A 20,858-nucleotide genomic window follows, 5' to 3' on the forward strand; every position below is an offset into this window, starting at 1 on the left:
AGCTCCAGCACCACCAGGCACCGGATACAGGGTAAGTTTGGAGCCAGGACAGATAACTGCTGTGAGTTCTTAGGTGAATAGACATTCCACTGTAAGTGTACAGATTAGGGTTTGCAAATCAGCCTCCTATGAGCTTGAATAACCTAAACCAATTCCTCAGATCTCTTAATAGTTCCTCCAAGGTGACCAGTAAGGATCCTGGTCCAAGTACACTCCAGTCAGACATTACCCCTCAGCTGTAACCTTTTCCAGCTCTACACCCCAGGGCTGACTCCATACAGGAGCTTGGTGACATCGTAAGTGGAAGGCGAAGTTCAGGAATGCAGGAAAATGAAACAGCTGCAGGGAAATGCACTCGAGCAAATTCTGTTCACTGCCGCACCCTTTCACCTTCATTAATCAACAGGCCATGATTTTAAGGGAAGCAGTACCTGCAGCCCAGGAGGTGAGTCACGATGGCCTCCAGTCAAACAGAGGGATCTCAGCCACAGTTGCCCAGAGTTCCTGACAGCCGGGGAGGCCATGTGACCCAGTTCTGACTAGAGAGAGAGAAGGAGAAACCTGCAGACAAGTTTGCTAGGAAAAACCTCATTCACTACTGAAGGTGTGTAAAGGGTGGTGCTCTGGGCCTTTCCCTTCCTTTCATTCTCAGGAAGCAGGGCTGAAAGTGGAATTCCTGGCACTGAGGCAGCCGTCTCACAATTGTGAAGTGATGAAGAAACATGCCGGGGAAGGCGGAGTAGGAAAAAGAGAGCCCAGATTCTAGATGAACTTGTTGGGCCCCTGCTCCAAGCCTGGAACATCTGTCTGCAGACTTACTGCTATAAGCATACTGTTCTGCTTAAGCTACTTTCTGGGTTTCTGGTTCTTGCGTCCCTGATGGGACATTGAGGGGTGGGGCCAGGGAGCCGAGTGACCTGCACCAGAGCTTGCTGAGGAAGACGGCATGGAGAAGCAACCCAGATCACGCCAGACCGCTGAAACGCAGGCCGTGTCTAACAAGAATAACACAAACTTGACATGGTGGCTGTTTCCAATAGGATATAAACCCACAACGGTTTAAATAAAACAAATACAAGATGCAGTTTTGTGCAGACTAGCTTCTTGTCTTGTTGCTTGGCTGTTTACTATGCACCCAGTTCCTTTGCTGATGTCAAAATGTCCTGCTTCCCCACATCAGGAAAGTATCCCTTTTCTGGTTTCCTCCTCCTTGGAATCTTGAAGCCTCGTGAAGAGTATGGTGGAATGCTCCAAGTGTAGCAGGAAACAAATCCTGTTGGCCACTACTGGTTGAGAAAATCGTAACCCATAAAGAACATCCCTAAACACCTAAACACATTTTTCTATTAGCTACCAGGAACTCTTAAAAATCGTTCTTACATATTCTGGTAAATGACCTGTCAGTGTTGTAAAACTAGAGAATTCCAAGGTACAAGGAGATTTGCTAAATGCAAATTAATAAGAAGAATCCCAGCAAGGTTATTCTCAGAACAAAAATAATTAGCAAGCTACTAGGAAAGCATAAACATCAGATCTTTTCTAAAATTAGTTATTAGTTCTCATCTATGGATCTTCTTTCTCCCTGCATTTGTACCTTTAAGACAATTGATAACAGGAAATGAAGATGTTGATTTCTTTTTTGAAATAAGTATCAATGCATATTTGCAAAAATATGCCATTTCTTTAGCATTTACGGTGCATTAAGTGCTTTATCATGACATCATTTACTTTTCTCCAGAACCCAGATGTGTTTCATTCCCATTTTCAGATGAAGAGCTTGAGACCGTAAAAGATTTTAAAAGATTAAATAATTTTTCCAAGTTCACATAGCTAGAAAGTAAGTACCACAACTAGAATTTAAACCTGCCTGATTTACAAGAGATGTGTTCTTAATCCTAATATTGGGCCGTCTCCCATATTTTATGTATTATAGAGTCCTCATTATCTGGCATTTTTTCATACTAGTCTAGAGTTTCACATTTCATCAAACAAGTGAAGTTATTGTAGTCTGGCCTCAAAAAATTACTTGATTTTGCGTTTTCTGACTTGGGTTCAATTTCCTTTGACCTCAGTTTCTGGGTATATAGAACAGGAATACTAATACCAGGTCCACCACTTCAATTACATTGCACTTTCAATACTTAATGAGAGTTCATGTCTGGACACCTTCAAATAATACTCATTCCGGAGACCTACTGAATCAAAAATCTTTGCGGGTGGGCCTGGGAATCCAGAGTTAAGCAAAATGACTTTATTATTTTTAAAAAATCACATAAGCTTTGTGTAAAATGTCAAGAGTACAGAAAAAGAAAGAAAGCATTCCCAGGAGAAAGAGTCCCCAAGGAAGATGGTGCTGGTGATGATGGTGATGGCGGCCATGATGATGATAACAGCACAGACACCCCCTCTATTTCTTAGATTCTTCCTGTGTCCCAGAATTTATGTACCTTGTCTCATCTAATCACATTTCACCTTTGCAACAACCTTACAGCTAACAGACGATTATCCACATTTATAGATAAAGTAATCGAAGCTCCTAGTCTGAGAAATCTGTATTAGGTACCTAGGGCTGCAATAACAAAGTACCACAAACTGGGCGGCTTAAGACAACAGTTGTGTAGCGTCCCCCAGTTATGGAGCCTAAAGTCTGAAATCAAGGTATCAGTAGGGCCATGGTCCCTCGGAAGCCTCTATGGAGCATCCTTCCTGCCTTTTTCCAGCTTCTGAGAGACTCAGGCATTCAGTTCCCAGGCTGTGTCAGCCAGACTCCCATCTCTCCCTCAGTCTTCACATGGCAGTCTTCCTTCTGTGTCTGTCTTCACAAGGCATTCTATGCTCTGTGTGTGTCTCTGTCCAAATTTCTCTCTTTTAAGGACATGAGTCTAATTGGATGAGTGCCCACCTTAAGGACTTCATCTTAATTTGATTACATCTGCAGAAATCCTATTTCCAAAGCTGACATTCCCATATCCTGGGGTACTTCAACGTGTCTTTCTAGGGGACACAATTCAACCCATAACACTATCCAAGGATACAATGGCTAGTAAACTGCAGGACTGGATTTGAACCTGGGTGATGCTAGAATCTGGCCCCGTGGCCTTCAGCCACCACATATCCTGTCTCGGGAAGGCACTCGGGGACGTTGTGCTGCAGTGCCTCAAGCAGGGGGAGGTGAAATAAGTGGGGAGAAAAATCTTGCAACTGTTCAGTAACAATTTATTTACAAGAGAACAAAACTCTGGGTGAGTCTCCGACATTTCCTCTGCAACAGTTAGAGATGCCAAGTGACTCCACACAGTGTTCTGAGGGGGAAAAAGTTATGAGCTAAGAACCTTATACCCAGCAATTTCTCTTTCAGTGGGACAGGCGGGTGTTCTCAGAAATGCAAGGGCTCAGAAAATATTCCACGTGTTGAAAAACTATTTGAAGATACATTCCAGTGGTTCAGAGGGTTTGAGATTATACAGACCAGAAAAAAATCTCAAAAATAATTTAGAGGGCCTCCCTGGTGGCGCAAGTGGTTGAGAGTCCGCCTGCCGATGCAGGGGATACGGGTTCGTGCCCCGGTCTGGGAGGATCCCATATGCCGCGGAGCGGCTGGGCCCGTGAGCCATGGCCGCTCAGCCTGCGTGTCCAGAGCCTGCGCGTCCGGAGCCTGTGCTCCGCAACGGGAGAGGCCACAACAGTGAGAGGCCCGCATACCGCAAAATAATAATAATAATAATAATAATTTAGAAACCAACATAGGGATTGCCAGCTTTTAACTGTGTAAAGGCATTTATAACAAATCAAACTACCATCTAGTGTTCATGTAATGGCTTCATAAAAGATTGATCATTTTAATGCCAAAAATATTAAAAGAATATAATCTGATAGCTACTTAAATGGAATAGTTTAGCTTTATGGAAAAAATATTTGTATTTAATATATTTTACCCCAGAGGAGTGAAGAACTTTTTCTGTAGATAAGATCTCACCCATGAATGGGTGTTTGAGAATCAGGAGCCCACAGGAACCTAAAGAAGGACAAGTGAAAATGTGTTCGGGCTAGCATTCAGGATTTATGCCACTGGGGGGGGAAATATGATTTGAAACTGACCATAATCATTTCCATCTTCTCAGGAAAGTTTCAGTGGGAAAATCAGTCTTTGCAGTTGCTACTTCCTTCCACATACAGAGGGTAGAAGGAAGGAGATAACTTATTCCCTCTGCTGACATCTGGGTTTCCACTTAGTCTTTCCAAGTTCTCATGAAAATATCCATGAAAGGACCACTAGTTTAAAATAATGGTTTGCATTCGCACATTTAATTACTTCTCCCTCCCCAATTCTCTATAAAAAGAACAAGTCTGCATTTCAAACTGAGGGTTTGCCCATTTGGCTATAATTTCTGAGAATTTCTGCAAATTAGAGTACAGGTGAGGCCAGAGTGAGAAAAGAACCCATCAGTCTACGATCCATGACATATAAAGGGTGAGACTCATGTATGAAGAAAGAGGAGGGGCCGCCTAGCAAAATTCAACCAGTACCTCCCTCCCCAAACTCAGAGCCAGAGGGGCTGGGAGCCAGGACAAACAGAATCTGGAAGCCAGTGTATCAGGTACAGACACAGAGGCCGCTTGAAGCGTTCAATCACACTTATACTTGGAATGAGTTCCGGGACTAAGTAAAGAAGGGCAGCTGTGAAGTTGGCTTAAAACTGAGGAAGTGGGTGTGAGTTGGGAAATGCTGCCCTGGAGCCTTTGCCCTAGAGCCCTAGCTAAGGGTAAGCTAGAATGACAATCAGGTACAGAGACTTTGAGGCACCATGGTGAAGTTCTTCCCCCATATCTGTTCCCTTCCTCACCTGCTAGGCACACGGACCTTCTATATGGTATGAAGTAATACTATGGTAAATCAAATCACAATTTCACTATCCCAGTAACTACAGAGGTATCAATCCGAAGACACACTGAATAAGAAATTTGCAACCTTTCCTAAGGGACTATACAATGGTAACAAGTCCTCAAATCTAAATGACTTGACTCCAACAAAAGGGTTTACTTCTTGCTCACTTAAAACTTGATGCAAGCTGGGTGACTCGTCAAGGCTGCCATCCTCCGAGCACAAAGATCCAGGCTGCTTCTGTGTTGTGGCTCCACCATTCTCAATATGTCCTGTATGGTCACCACCTTATCAAAGAAAGAGACTCACGTGTACACATCAAAAATGGCAAATGTCTTTTATACTCCCAATCCATTGCTCAGAACTAATCAAATGTCCCTAACATAACTGCAATGCAAGGGCATCTGAGAAATGTAGGTAAGCAATGAAACATACGGGTATTACTCTGCCACAGGGACATAAAAGACTTGGATAAAATGAAAGGCATACCATGCTTCTGTATCAGGAGAGATAATATTGTAATGATGTTAATTCTCTCCAGTATAATATAGGGCTGTAACATAATCCTGACACAGTACTTAATAAAATAACCCCAGAGTTCTTCAGGAAGAATAAATGAGCAAGAATAACCAAGAAAAGTTAGGAAGTAAAGTAGAATAAGGCAGGGCTCTCCACCAAGGTGTTAAATGTATTGTGAAGCTCCAGTTAAAATAATTTGGTGGTGCTTGCCCAAGAATAGATAACAAGATCATTGGAACAAAATGACAAGTCTAAGAACAGACCAAAGGGTATATACACATTTAGCATATTTAGATAAGAGCAGCATCCTTAATAAGTATGGAAAAGAATATTTAGCTGAAACATTTAGCATAGGGGCCACCGAATCAACACTTGGAAGGAATGTTAAGTCTGTACCTCACACTGAACTCCAAAATCTATTTCAGATGGATTGAAAAGTTTAAATGAGTTAATAGAGGGAAATAAAAGCTTGGGAAGGACTGTCTCAGCGTGACTTAGGTCAAAGGATCCATAAAGATGCATGCGTTTTTCTTTTAACCTAAAAATTTTAAACTTCTCTGTCCCAAACAACAGATCAAGCTAAAAGGCAATCAAAAATGAGGAAATCAACTGCATCACATATGACAGACAAGGGAGTACCACTATTAACATGTGAACAGCTCTAGAGATAAATGATAAATGCACAAAATTATATGAATGAATAGACATGGGTTTTTTTGATAAACATAAAAATTTCAATATCATTAGGGTCAAAGTACAAATTCAGAAAAAACTGGTATAGTCTTCTACCTACTGAATTGGCAAAGATTAAAAAAAGTGATAATTGGTGCTGTTAGGGTGCAGGGTGACGGGGAGTATACATTTATATCCAGTTGGCCCTCCATATCCACAGGTTCCACATCCATGGATCCAACCAACTTCAAATCGAAAATATATTTGTTTAAATTCCAGAAAGTTCCTAAAAGCAAAACTTGAATTTGCTACACACCAGCAACTATTTACATAGCATTTACCTTGTATTAGAAGTAATCTAGAGATGATTTAAAGTATATGGTAAGATGTGCATAGGTCATATGCAAATACTACACCATTTTATATAAGGGACTTGAGCATCCATGGATTTTGGAAACTGTGGAGGTTCTGGAATCAGGCCAGTGTGGATACTGACAACTGCACTCTCTCTGGAGGGCAGTTTGTTAAAGTCTCCAAAAGTTTCTACCTGGGCATTCTACTTCTAGGAATTTATTCTAATAAATAATAATAATAGTACATTTGTAGAAATAATTATTAAAATCATCATCCAATCTCAGTTTTAGGAGCAAAAGTTTGAAAACAACCTAAATGTTCAGTAATAATTCTTGGTAAATATCCAGTATGTTTTGACTGAATAAATTGTTTTATGTCCTTATGCACAGGCATTGTAAATATTGTTGTAAAGTTTGTTTATAGGCATTAAAATGTTCATAGGCTATATTTGAATGAACAAAGCAAACTACCTACAGTATGTTCCTATTTTAATTTTTCAGAGTTTATATATGTCTTAAAAAATTCTAGAAACATACGTTCAAAATTAACAGCAGTCACCTCTGGTTGATAGAATTAAGGCAATTTAAAATATTCTTTTTCATTCTCTGTATTTAAAAATATATGTATTCTACAATAAGTGTGTCTCACTAAATTAAAAAATGGAGAAGGTGGAGGGGAAAAAAAAAAAAACTGTGAGACTCCCAGAGTGGCCACTGCCAGGATCTGACGTGTGGATCAAAAAAAGAGAATGACTGTTGTGCCCTCATGGCTGCCTGAAAACACATATTTCAGAGTTGGCTGCATACTTTCTGGTAGCTTTATTCCAAGGGCTGAGGTTTGCAAACAAGCTAAGCCAAGTACAGCGTGTGCCCCATCAGGTGGTTTTTGGAGCTCACCAGGGATGAGTAACGCTCGCTCATTTACCTTTGGAGGAGTCCGTGCGGGGCGCCGAGGTATTGACAGAACCTGCGCTGAGAGCAATGTTTATTTATATCTCCTCACCATCATTCACGGCTAAATCGAGGGCTTTCTCCGAATTTGCTCACAGTTTGCATTTGCAGATCTCTCCACTGGTGATCCCTGGTTGGGTTTGGCTGGTCTTGAGCAAATGAAGAGGAACTGAGACGGTGAATGGGGCCGAGTGCTGTGATTCACGCGTGCTGGAGGCTCGGTTGCTTACACCGTACGTGTTGGAGATGCTAAGGTCTCCAGACTTCTGCTTTGCACCTTGAGGACTAATTCACATCTGCACTGCTCATGCTAGAAGATGTTTTAAAGTGTGTGACTCTGTGTGTGTGTGTAGCCAGTTGGGATGGGGGGAGCCCTCATAATGTCCCAGTTAGGGGTGAGCCATTTGTATCCATTGAATGTCTTTATGGAACATGAACAGTCCTATAAGCCTCTGTTTATTATGGAAAACCTCAAATATATAAAAAGCAGAGAGTTGACCCTCCCCAAATAGGGGTACATATAATTGCATCAGCAATCATCAACACATGGCCAATCTTATTTTCTTTATAATCCCACCACTGTCCTACCCCAACTATTAGACACTGCAAATGCTAGCAGCTATGGAGTTCAAGTTGGAAGTCTTAGAAACTCTTCTATGTAATTTGTGAATTGTGGGGTGAGAGAGAATAGAGCAAAAGATTAGGGAGCCAGATAGACCTGACCTGAAGCAGGCTTGACCATTACAATTTGCTGCTTGGTTGATCTTAGGCCACTTAAACTTTCTGATCCTCATCTGTGAAATGGGAACATAGTACATAGCTTTTAGGACAACTGCATTAAACCCATGGTGCAGTTAAAGTAACAAGCACCATTCTCTGTATCTAGCAGGTCTTTAATTGTTATTTTATTACTATTTCTACTCCTCTATCTAGAGTAGAAAACCTAAAGTATAGAAAGAGAAAGTCCTTCACAATATCAAAATTTCCGAACAGGCTGATAAATAACCGTTGTCCACTTGCTGAAGTCACCACTTAGGAATGAGTACCTTTTGAGAGTAAAATCTGTAACTGGCCATTGTCATTAGTGTGAGCTGCTGCCTTCTCACTGTAAAGGATAAATACGTACCAATTTTGTCCAAAATTTCACCAACATGGGCATGAACAAATGTTTTTAAATTCCCCCATTACTTGACCCCTTGTTTGGGTTCAGTGCTAGAGACGCAAACAAGGTGATTGGTGTGCTTTCATGAGTCAGTGTCGATTAGCTTTTCAGCCTAAGTCATCATCCTTCTACCGAGGAAACGAAAACAGAGCAGATCCGTTGTGATGGGAAGCTAGGGTGTTAGGGAAACGTGATGTCTGAGGAGCTACTTCTCAGGTGGTTGGACCTACAAAGTGAAACAAGTTGGAGTGAGTCAGGGGAGGTGGGGTGCTGGGAGGACAGGACCTGGAGTAGCCGGGAAAACGTGAGCGCATGAATCATCTGGATGGTGTGTGCGCAACAGGAAGAAAAGTCACCGAACTTGGAACTAGGGAGCACTGTGGACAGATGTCAGTAGGCTCTCCAAACTGGTTCAGGTCTGTGTGAACTCAGCAAGGCCTTCCAGCTCAAATCAAGAGCAGTGAGTTTCGGAAAGTCAATTAATTTCTTAACTGCTCTTTCCAATTAATTTCTGACCTGAGGCAAGTCACTCTGCCCTAATAAGTATTCTCCTTATCAGCTGGGCTTTGAGAAGTGGGTTCCTCTATCATGTCGAAAGGGTGTGTCTATTAGTAACTGTGCTTTTGCAGTGGACACGGAAGTGGGCAGCTCAGATCCCACTTCAAGGGAGCTCACAGCCCCTGACTCTAGAACCTTCCAGATCCAACTCAGCTTTTGAGCCGAGACCACATTCTTTCTAGAAGGCCCCCAACCAATGACTGAGCATGAGATGAATCTAGGGCTTGGCCATCTCTGCCCAATGTGGGGCTCTTCCAGGGCTCCCTATTGGATTAGCCTAAACCTTCTCAAATCCACATGACAATCTGAGGCTCCCCCTGGGAGAGCATCCTGCCTGCTCCAATAATCTGCCCTGAAGCTTAACTCAGTCCCTGAAGGTCCACCTGACACATGTGGTATGGAAATAATTCAGAAGTTACAAGGAACAACTATTAACAGGATGATAGCAGACTTAAATCATAGATGCTCAAGTTGCAAAAGTTTATGCCATACACAAAACAGCCGTATTTTTAAAAAAGACTTGGCACTGTGATAGTATTCTTTCATCCTGGAACTAACATTTCAGAGTTTTGGTTACAAACCTGTACTTCCCTTAGCCAGGAGTTTCATGACCAGTTAGATAACCACATCCCTTCCCAGCCTGCCTTCTGTTCTTTTCTGTCAGGTCCATGACCTTTTAATTTTTCCTTTTTGAAGTGTGCTTTTCTTTTTTTAAATTGAGGTATAGTTGATTTACAGTGTTTCATGTGTACAACAAAGTGATTCAGTAAAGTATGGTTTTCTTTAAGATTTTCAGAAAAAAGTTATTTATTTTTTTGTTTTTTAAAGTGATGTCTTACATATTATCAAGACAAGAAAATTCTCTGTTGAAGTCATCTGGATCCACACATCTTATTCATTATCTAGCTCAACTATTGGTCAACACTTACTTACAGGGGTCCAGTATTGGCTAGGAATTACATTTTGGTTGCTGACAATGGTGTCCCAAATAAGGTGGTATAGACAAGAGAAAGTGTAAAGAAATCCAAAACATGATGGCTTTCTATCAACCAGGCTGTGTTAAACTACAAATCCCAGAATGACCTTTCCTGTGTATCTCCAGGTCAAGTGGGTCGCAGAGAGGTTCTCTGGGAGATTTGGAGATAGAAGGGCCATCGCAGCCATTGTGTAGCTCACACATGTTGTCATTACCTGCTGACTCACCTTATCACACAACGAGGTGAGCCAGCACCTGGGCCCACAGCTGCTCCATCTTTTCTTGGATCCGCCTTCAGCTTCTCTGACACCTGCACCTGGGCCAGGTGTACCCATTTAGCTCGGTGACGAAGGTGCCCAGTTTCTAAAGGATATTCACACCACTAAGGTCAGAGGCAGTGAGATCTGACACTGGTTCAGTCTGTCCCCAGGGACTCTGGGTTGTGCTTGTGGGTCCCACTTGTTCTCTTCCTCCTCATTTCCATCTTCCTCTCTCCACTGCCTGCAGCCTCCAGCCCAGCATCGGGTGCAAGGACAACAGCCTTACAGATTCTGCTTAAGCTGCTCCTGCGATAGCCTAAGGTCCAGACTCTGTAGGGATTCTGCTTCTCTGATGGAACCTTAGCTGATACGCAGAAGTGGACAGCCCAGTGTTGGAATGGAGGACGCACCTTGTCTTTCAGTTCAGCCATCCTTACCACAAGTGCTTCCATCCTCAGGATCACAAGGTATAGCCACCATACTCTGGTCACTATTTCCTGTTCCTGGCAAAGAGGGGAAGAAGAGAAAGCCAAAAGGGGGTTTTCCTGGAAGCTCCATGTGTAGCCCTAACCTTGGGAACGTGAAGTCCTGACATCTAAACTACCTCTGTGCCTTCAAGGAATATGTGACTGAATAGAGTAGAACATTGGGTGTAGCATGGACTCCATGTAAATTGCAGCTGAAATTCAGTGTCTAACAGTGATGTGGAGGATGACAAATAACTTAAGCTGAGCTTTTTGTAAAGGGGAGGGTACACTTATATGGGGAAAGTTTTCTGGAAGAGGTCACTTTACACTATGATTTCAAGAAGGTAAAGGATGTGGCATAGTGGAAAGGATAGAGGGAGTTATACAAATATGGCGGAGTGAGAGGTGGGAGAAGTAAGAAAGTAAAAATAAAACATTTCTGATTTGAAACAGATTATGCATTTGGTGTTAATGACTGATTTGACTCAGGTACTTTAGATTGCAAGGTATATGTCTGAATATGTGCACATATGAGATGTGCATTTATGTGAAAGAGAAACTTAAATAATGTGTATTTTCCTTGTTTACCAGAAAGTTTTCTTTGTTTAGTAGAGGCTTTTAAGTACAGAAAACATAAGAAAAAAAATCGATATTAGAAAAAAATGTGTCTCAATTAGGAAATGAACTTGATGACACTTCTTAGGACTTTTCCATGACTGTCCCCTTCAAATTATAACTAGGGTGAATTTGGTACAAATGCTGGAAAGATGAAGAGAGTTTAGAAAAAGCCAAATAGGAAAATTTTTTTTCATTCATCACTTCCATCCATTGCATTATAGAGAAGGTAGCTGGAGACCTTTATTTACCATGCCTGCCTTTATTTACTAGGCTGCTGCTTATAAAATGGGTCAAATGTCCTATTTTGTTTTAATTTTATCCTATTTTCATTTGAACTCAAACTAATTTGTTCCTTAAAAATGAGAAGACGAACACACTGAGCTTAGGTACCTTAAGGTATTTTAAGAATTGACAGAAAAATCAGTACTTAATACAGATTATTATTTTATCAAGAAATTATGAAATATTTGTACTATTAGAAAACTTTGTCCAGAATGTATGACTTCAGTATATATCCATTATTTAGTGTCAGGAAAGTGTGAATTTGCTTAAGAACTCCTTAAAGATTGCTGTTGAGAATTATGCCATGAAAAAAAATAATCAAAGCAATAACCCCACCTTTTTCTAATGAACCACCTCATTTGCCAAGTTAAGAAATATAGAAATATGCACTTAGTGCTGATCTAACGCATGATGTTACATGGTATTAGAAATCTCTGTTTCAGAAATAAGTAATGGTACACACTGGTCAGAAAGTGTAGCAGGTATGATTCTCAGGCCACAGATACAGGGAAGCAAGAAATGTATCTTCTTTGGTGTACTTTATTCCATTTTTTTTCATAACCACTTATCTTCTAATCCAAACTTCTATTCTACAATGATGGAGGTAACTTAGCCAATTGTGGGTTCATGGCCCTTTTCACTGTGACTTAAAGGAAAAGTTCAACAAGTTCAAGAACTTACAGGATAAATTGAAAAAAATTACTTGAAAATATATATAAGAAATGTTGCTGACACAACTGGACATCCACATGCGAAAAAACGAATCTAGACACAGAATTTCCACCTTTCAAAAAATTAACTCAGAATGGATCATAGAACTAAATGTAAAATGTACAGCTACACAACTCCTGGAAGATAACATAGGAGAAAATCTAGGTGATCTCGGGTTTGATGATAACGTCTTAGATACAACATCATTTAAAAGCTTCTGCTCTGCAAAAAAGACACTATGAAGAGAATAAAAAGACAAACCACAATCTAGGAGAAAATCTTTGCAAAACACAAATCAGATAAAGGACCAGTATCCAACATGTATAAAGAACTCTTAAAATTGAAAAATCAGAAAACAACCCATTAAAAATGGGCAAGAGATCTGAACAGATACCTTGCCAGAGACGATATATAGATAGCAAATAAGCATGAGAAAAGATGTTCAACTTTATATGTCACAGGGGAAATGTAAATTAAAACAATGAGATGCCACTACACACCTATTAGAATGGCCCCAAATCCAGAACACTGACGATACCAAGTGCTGGTGAGGATGAGGAGCGACAGGAACCCTTATTCTTTGCTACTGGGAATGTAAAATGATAGAGCCACATTGGAAGACAGTTCCAAAGTGGAACTGACGATTTCTTACAAAACTAAATATATTCTTACCAGATGATCCAGCAATTGTGCCCGTTGGTATTTATACAAATGAGTTGAAAATTCATGTCCACATAAAAAACTGTTCACAGGTGTTTACAGAAACCTTATTCATAATTGCCAAAACTTGGAAGCAACCAGGATGTCCTTTAGTAGGTTAACTGTGGTCCATCCAGACAATGGAATGTTATTCAGTACTAAAAAGAAGTGAGCTATCACCCATGCAAGACATGGAGGAGCCTTAAATGTGTATTACTAAGTGAAGAAACCAGTCTGAAGAGGCGATATACTCTATGATCCCAACTATATGACATTTTCGAAAAGTAAAACTATGGAGACAATAAAAAGATTAAAGTTGCCAAAGGTTTGGGGAGTACAAGGAAAGAATAATAAGTAGAGAACAGAGAGTTTTTAGGGAAATGAATCTATTATTCTGCAGGTTACCATAATGGTGACCTACATGTTATTATACATTATACATTTATCAAAATCTATAGAATGTGTACCACTGAGAGATGGCCCTAATGTAAACTGTAGACTTTAGTTAATGATAATATATTGATATTGGCTCTTTTTTTTTTTTTTCCCTGTCTGCATTGGGATTTCGTTGCTGTGCATGCTTTCTCTAGTTGCAGCGAGCAGGGACTACTCTTCGTTGTGGTGCACGGGCTTCTCATTGCAGTGGCTTCTCTTGTTGCGGAGCATGGGCCCTGGAGTGCAAGGGCTTCAGTGGTTGTGGAACATGGGCTTAGTTGCTCCGTGGCATGTGGGATCTTCCTGGACCAGGGATCGAACCCATGTCCCCTGCATTGGCAGGCGGATTCTTAACCACTGCACCACCAGGGAAGTCCCAATATTGACTCATTGATTGTCACAAATGACCACAGTAACTCAGGATGTTAATAATGGTAACTGGGGTAATTAGGAGAAGTGTGAGGAGCACATGTGAACTCTACTTTCTCTCAGTTTTTTCTGAAAACGTAAAGCTGCCCCACAAAAGCATATTAATTAAAAATATGCCTAATATACCTATTAATTAAAAATATACCTAACAGTTATAGAAGAGAGATTCTGAAGAGAAAATCACAAGATCTCATATACACACAAAAATATTTCTAACAGGAAAGAAGGAGCAGTAAAGAAGAGCAATAATGAAAAAAATTATGCACGAATTTTATATGGGAGAAAGATTTACATATTTAAATCAAAGGACAAAATTAATGTTAGGCAAATTTAATAAAAGTACGCATAGATTATCTGAATTAAAATTCTAATTTCAAGGAATTTAAATATAATGGGAAAGAATTAGGCATATTTTCCCCCCACAAACAGAAACACCAAAATAAAAAGAAGCAATTAAAACATAATTCTGCTGGAAAAAATGTACCTCAAGTGTTTTAGATCAAGCCAGTATTTTGTATGGGCAAATGTGACAGAGACTTTCTTAGATATATTTGGGGATGCAGAAAATATGCCTCATATATGCCAGTCCTAAAAAAAAAATGACCAGAAATGTCCTGCTCACTAGAAATGAGCCATAGCAGAGAACTGAAGAATAAGAGACTAATGCATAAAAGAATGGTGATGCATAATGAAAGCATAAAAATGTCGACATTTAAGTGATCATTGTTACTAAGTTCAAAAAGCAATGTAAATTTAAAAAAATATTCTTGAAAGAGACTACATCATATGTCATGAAGTATTTACAAGTACCAATCAGATTAGAGGACACAAACATTTTAATAAATTCCAAATCATAGGAATTATACAGGCACAAAATGCAGCAATAACACTTCAAAATGTGTTAACACTAGTATAAACACACACACAAAAATAAACATCGTGGCCCTTTACAACTTTCCTAAATAACCCAGGGCAAGGAAGAAATCAAAACAGCAATTTTAGACTATTTAGAAAATCATGGTTCCTGAACCAAGACGGTGGAGTAAAAGGACGTGCTCTCACTCCCTCTTGCGAGAACAACAGAATCACAACTAACTGCTGAACAGTCATTGACAGGAAGACACTGGAACTCACCAAAAAAGATACCCCACATCCAAAGACAAAAGAGAAGCCACATTGAGATGGTAGGAGGGGTGCAATCACAATAAAATCAAATCCCATAACTGCTGGGTGGGTGACTCACAAACTGGAGAACACTTATACCACAGAAGTCCACCCACTGGAGTGAAGTTTCTGAGCCCCACGTCAGGCTTCCGAACCTGGGGGTCTGGCAACAGGAGGAGGAATTCCTAGAGAATCAGACTTCGAAGGCTAGTGGGATTTGATTGCAGGACTCTGACAGGACTGGGGGAAACAGAGACTCCAATCTTGGAGGTCACACACAAAGTAGTGTGCACATCGGGACCCAGGGGAAGGAGCAGTGACCCCAGGGGAGACTGAACCAGACCTACCTCCTAGTGTTCGAGGGTCTCCTACAGAGGTGGGGGGCGGCTGTGGCTCACTGTGACGACAAGGACACTGGCAGCAGAAGTTCTGGGAAGTACAACTTGGCGTGAGCCCTCTCAGAGTCCGCCATTAGCCCCACCAAAGAGCCCGGGTAGCCTCCGGTGTTGGGTTGCCTCAGGCCAAACAACCAACAGGGAGGGAACCGAGCCCCACCCATCAGCAGTCAAGTGGGATTAAAGTTTTACTGAGCTCTGCCCACCAGAGCAACAGCCAGTTCTACCCACCACCAGTCCCTCCCATCAGGAAACTTGCACAAGCCTCTTAGATAGCCTCATCCACCAGAGGGCAGACAGCAGAAAGAAGAAGAACTACAATCCTGCAGCCTGTGGAACAAAAACCACATTCACAGAAAGATAGGCAATATGAAAAGGCAGAGGGCTATGTAGCAGATGAAGGAACAAGATAAAACCCCAGAAAAACAACTTATTGAAGTGGAGATAGGCAACCTTCCAGAAAAATAATTCAGAATAATGATGGTGAAGATGATCCAGGACCTTGGAAAAAGAATGGAGGCAAAGATCAAGAAGATGCAAGGAATGCTTAACAAAGACCTAGAAGAATTACAGAACAAACAAACAGAGATGAACAATACAATAACTTAAATGAAAACTACACTAGAAGGAATCAATAGCAGAATAACTGAGGCAGAAGAACGGATAAGTGACCTGGAAGACAGAATGGTGGAATTCACTCCTGTGGAACAAAATAAAGAAAAAAGAATGAAAAGAAGTGAAGACAGCCTAAGAGACTTCTGGGACAACATTAAACGCAACAAAAATCACATTATAGGGGTCCCAGAGGAGAAGAGAGAGAGAAAGGACCCGAGAAAATAGTTGAAGAGATTATAGTCAAAAACTTCCCTAACATGGGAAAGGAAATAGCCACCCAGTCCAGGAAGTGCAGAGAGTCCCATACAGGATAAACCTAAGGAGAAACACGCCAAGACACATAGTAATCAAATTGTCAAAAATTAAAAGCAAAGAAAAATTATTGAAAGCAGCAAGGGAAAAATGACAAATAACATACAAGGGAACTCCCACAAGGTTAACAGCTGATTTCTCAGCAGAAACTCTACAAGCCGGAAAGGAGTGGCACAATATATTTAAAGTAATGAAAGGGAAGAACCTACAACTAAGATTACTCTACCCGGCAAGGACCTCATTCAGATTCAATGGAGAAATCAAAAGGTTTACAGACTAGCAAAAGCTAAGAGAATTCAGCACCACCAAACCAGCTCTACAACAAATGCTAAAGGAACTTCTCTAAGTGGGAAACACAAGAGAAGAAAAGGACCTACAAAAACAAACCCAAAACAATTAATAAAATGGCAATAGGAACATACATATTGATAATTACCTTAAACGTGAATGGATTAAATGCTCCAACCAAAATACACAGGCTCACTGAATGGATACAGAAACAGCACCCATACATATGCTGTCTACAAGAGACCCACTTCAGATATAGAGACACATTCAAACTGAAAGTGAGGGGATGAAAAAAGATATTCCATGCAAATAGAAATCAAAAGAAAGCCGGAGTAGCAATACTCATACCAGATAAAATAGACTTTAAAATAAAGAATGTTACAAGAGACAAGGAAGGACACTATGTAATGATCAAGGGATCAATCCAAGAAGAAGATATAACAATTATAAATATATATGTACCCAACATAGGAGTACCTCAATACATAAGGCAACTGCTCACAGCTATAAAAGAGAAAATCGACATTAACACAATAATAGTGGGGGACTTTAACACCTCACTTACACGAATGGACAGATCATCCAAAGAGAAAATAAATAAGGAAATATAAGCTTTAAATGAAAAGATAGATTTAATTGATATTTATAGGACATTCCATCCAAAAACAGCAGATTACACTTTCTTCTCAAGTACACATGGAACATTCTCCAGGATAGATCACATCCTGGGTCACAAATCAAGCCTCAGTAAATTTAAGAAAATTGAAATCATATCAAGCATCTTTTCTGACCACAACGCTCTGAGATTAGAAATGAATTAGAGGGAAAAAAACGTAAAAAACACAAACACATTGGAGGCTAAACAATACATTACTAAATAACCAAGAGATCACTGAAGAATCAAAGAGGAAATCAAAAAATACCTAGAGACAAGTGACAATGAAAACACGATGATCCAAAACCTATGGGATGCAGCAAAAGCAGTTCTAAGTGGGAAGTTTATAGCTCTACAAGCCTACATCAAGAAACAAGAAAAATCTCAAATAAACAATCTAACCTTACACCTAAAGGAACTAGAGAAAGAAGAACAAACAAAACCCAAAGTTAGCAGAAGGAAAGAAATCATAAAGATCAGAGCAGAAATAAATGAAATAGAAAAAAAGAAAACATATCAAAGATCAATAAAACTAAAAGCTGGTTCTTTGAGAAGATAAACAAAATTGATAAACCATTAGCCAGACTCATCACGAAAAAGAGGGAGAGGGCTCAAATCAATAAAACTAGAAATGAAAAAGGAGAAGTTACAACAGACACTGCAGAAATACAAAGCATCCAAAGAGACTACTACAAGCAACTCTATGCCAATAAAATGGACAACCTGGAAGAAATGGACAAATTCTTAGAAAGGTATAACCTTCCAAGACTGAACCAGGAAGAAATAGTAAGTATGAACAGACCAATCACAAGTAATGAAATTGAAACTGTGATTAAAAATCTTCCAACAAACAAAAGTCCAGGACAGGATGGCTTCACAGGTGAATTCTATCAAACATTTAGAGAAGAGCTAACCCCCATCCTTCTCAAACTCTTCCAAAAAATTGCAGAGGAAGAAACACTCCCAACCTCATTGTATGAGGCCACCATCACCCTGATACAAAAACCAGACAAAGATACTACAAAAAAAGAAAATTACAGACCAATATCACTGATGAAAATATGTGCAAAAATCCTCAACAAAATACTAGCAAACAGAATCCAACAACACATTAAAAGGATCATACACCATGATCAAGTGGGATTTATCCCAAGGATGCAAGGATTATTCAATATATGCAAATCAATCAATGTGATACACCATATTAACAAGTTGAAGAATAAAACCCATATGATCATCTCAATAGATGCAGAAAAAAAATTAAACACCCATTTATGATAAAAACTCTCCAGAAAGTGGGCATAGAGGGAACTTACCTCAATATAATAAAGGTCATATACAACAAACCCACAGCAAACATCATTCTCAATGGTGAAAAACTGAAAGCATTTCCTCTAAGGTCAGGAACAAGACAAGGATGTCCACCCTCACCACTATTACTCAACATAGTTTTGGAAGTCCTAGCCACGGCAATCAGAGAAGAGAAAGAAATAAAAGGAATACAAATTGGAAAAGAAGAAGTAAAACTGTCACTGTTTGCAGATGACATGATACTGTATATAGAGATTCCTAAAGATGTCACCAGAAAACTACTAGAGCTAATCAATGAATTTGGTAAAGTTGCAGGATACAAAATTAACACACAGAAATCTCTTGCATTCCTATATACTAATGATGAAAAATCTGAAAGAGAAATTAAGGAAACACTCCCATTTACCATTGCAACAAAGAGAATAAAGTACCTAGGAATAAACCTACCTAGCGAGACAAAAGACCTGTATGCAGAAAACTATAAGACACTAATGAAAGAAATTAAAGATGATACCAACAGATGGAGAGATATACCATGTTCTTGGATTAGAAGAATCAATATTGTGAAAATGACTATACTACACAAAGCAATCTACAGATTCAGTGCAATCCCTAGCAAATTACCAATGGCATCTTTTACAGAACTAGAACAAAAAATCTTAAAATTTGTATGGAGACACAAAAGACCCCGAATAGCCAAAGCAGTCTTGCAGGAAAAAAGTGGAGCTGGAGGAATCAGACTCCCTGACTTCAGACTATACTACAAAGCCACAGTAATCAAGACAATATGGTACTGGCACAAAAACAGAAATATAGATAAATGGAACAGGATAGAAAGGCCAGAGACAAACCCACATACCTATGGTCAACTAATCTATGACAAAGGAGGCAAGGATATACAACAGAGAAAAGACAGTCTCTTCAATAAGTGGTGCTGGGAAAACTGGAGTGCTACATGTAAAAGAATGAAATTAGAACACTCCCTAACACCATACACAAAAATAAACTCAAAATGGACTAGAGACCTAAATGTAAGACCAGACACTATAAAACTCTTAGAGGAAAACATAGGAAGAACACTCTTTGACATAAATCACAGCAAGATCTTTTTTGATCCACCTCCTAGAGTAATGGAAATAAAAACAAAAATAAACAAATGGGACCTAATGAAACTTCAAAGCTTTTGCACAGCAAAGGAAACCATAAACAGATGAAAAGACAACCCTCAGAATGGGAGAAAATATTTGCAAATGAATCAACTGACAAAGGATTAATCTCCAAAATATATAAACAGCTCATGCAGCTCAATATTAAAGAAACAAACAACCCAATCCAAAAATGGGCAGAAGACCTAAATAGACATTTCTCCAAAGAAGACCTACAGATGACCAAGAAGCACATGAAAAGCTGCTCAACATCACTAATTATTAGAGAAATGCAAATCAAAACTACAATGAGGTATCACCTCACACCAGTTAGAATGGGCATCCTCAGAAAATGTACAAACAACAAATGCTGGAGAGGGTGTGGAGAAAAGGGAGCCCTCTTGCACTGTTGGTGGGAATGTAAATTGATACAGCCACTATGGAGAACAGTATGGACGTTCCTTAAGAAACTAAAACTATAATTACCATATGACCCTGCAATCCCTCTGGCATATACCCAGAGAAAATCCTAATTCAGAAAGACACATGCACCCCAATGTTCATTGCAACACTATTTACAATAGCCAGGTCATGGAATCAACCTAAATGCCCATCAACAGATGAATGGATAAAGAAGATGTGGTACATGTATACAATGGAATATTACTCAGCCATCAAACGGAATGAAATTGGGTCATTTGTAGAGACGTGGATGGATCTAGAGACTGTCATACAGAGTGAAGTCAGTTAGAAGGAGAAAAACAAATATTGTATATTAACGCATATATGTTGAACCTAGAAAAATCGTACAGATGAACCAGTTTGCAGGGCAGGAATTGAGACACAGATGTAGAGAACAAACGTATGGACACCAAGTGGGGAAAGCCGCGGGGGGGTGGGGATGGTGGTGTGCTGAATTGTGCGATTGGGATTGACATGTATACACCGATGTGTATAAAATTGATGACTAATAAGAACCTGCTGTATAAAAAATAAAAT

The 20,858-nt window shown here is 39.8% G+C and overlaps 1 long non-coding RNA gene across 2 annotated transcripts in view; it reads left to right on the plus strand.

The window, feature by feature from the left end:
* LOC132478074 (uncharacterized) overlaps positions 1-20,858 on the plus strand; it is a 49,182-nt gene that overhangs the window by 3,420 nt on the left and 24,904 nt on the right. The window contains exon 3 of one of the 2 annotated variants that reach the window (XR_009530362.1): positions 10,581-10,800. This is a non-coding gene — a long non-coding RNA (uncharacterized LOC132478074). Of the gene's footprint in view, positions 1-406; positions 1,078-10,580; positions 10,801-20,858 lie in introns of those variants that run through there. The other variant, XR_009530361.1, reaches the window with a different exon arrangement.

The sequence above is a fragment of the Mesoplodon densirostris genome, chromosome 18 (genome assembly GCF_025265405.1).
Source record: "Mesoplodon densirostris isolate mMesDen1 chromosome 18, mMesDen1 primary haplotype, whole genome shotgun sequence".
Taxonomy (NCBI): Eukaryota; Metazoa; Chordata; class Mammalia; order Artiodactyla; family Ziphiidae; genus Mesoplodon; species Mesoplodon densirostris.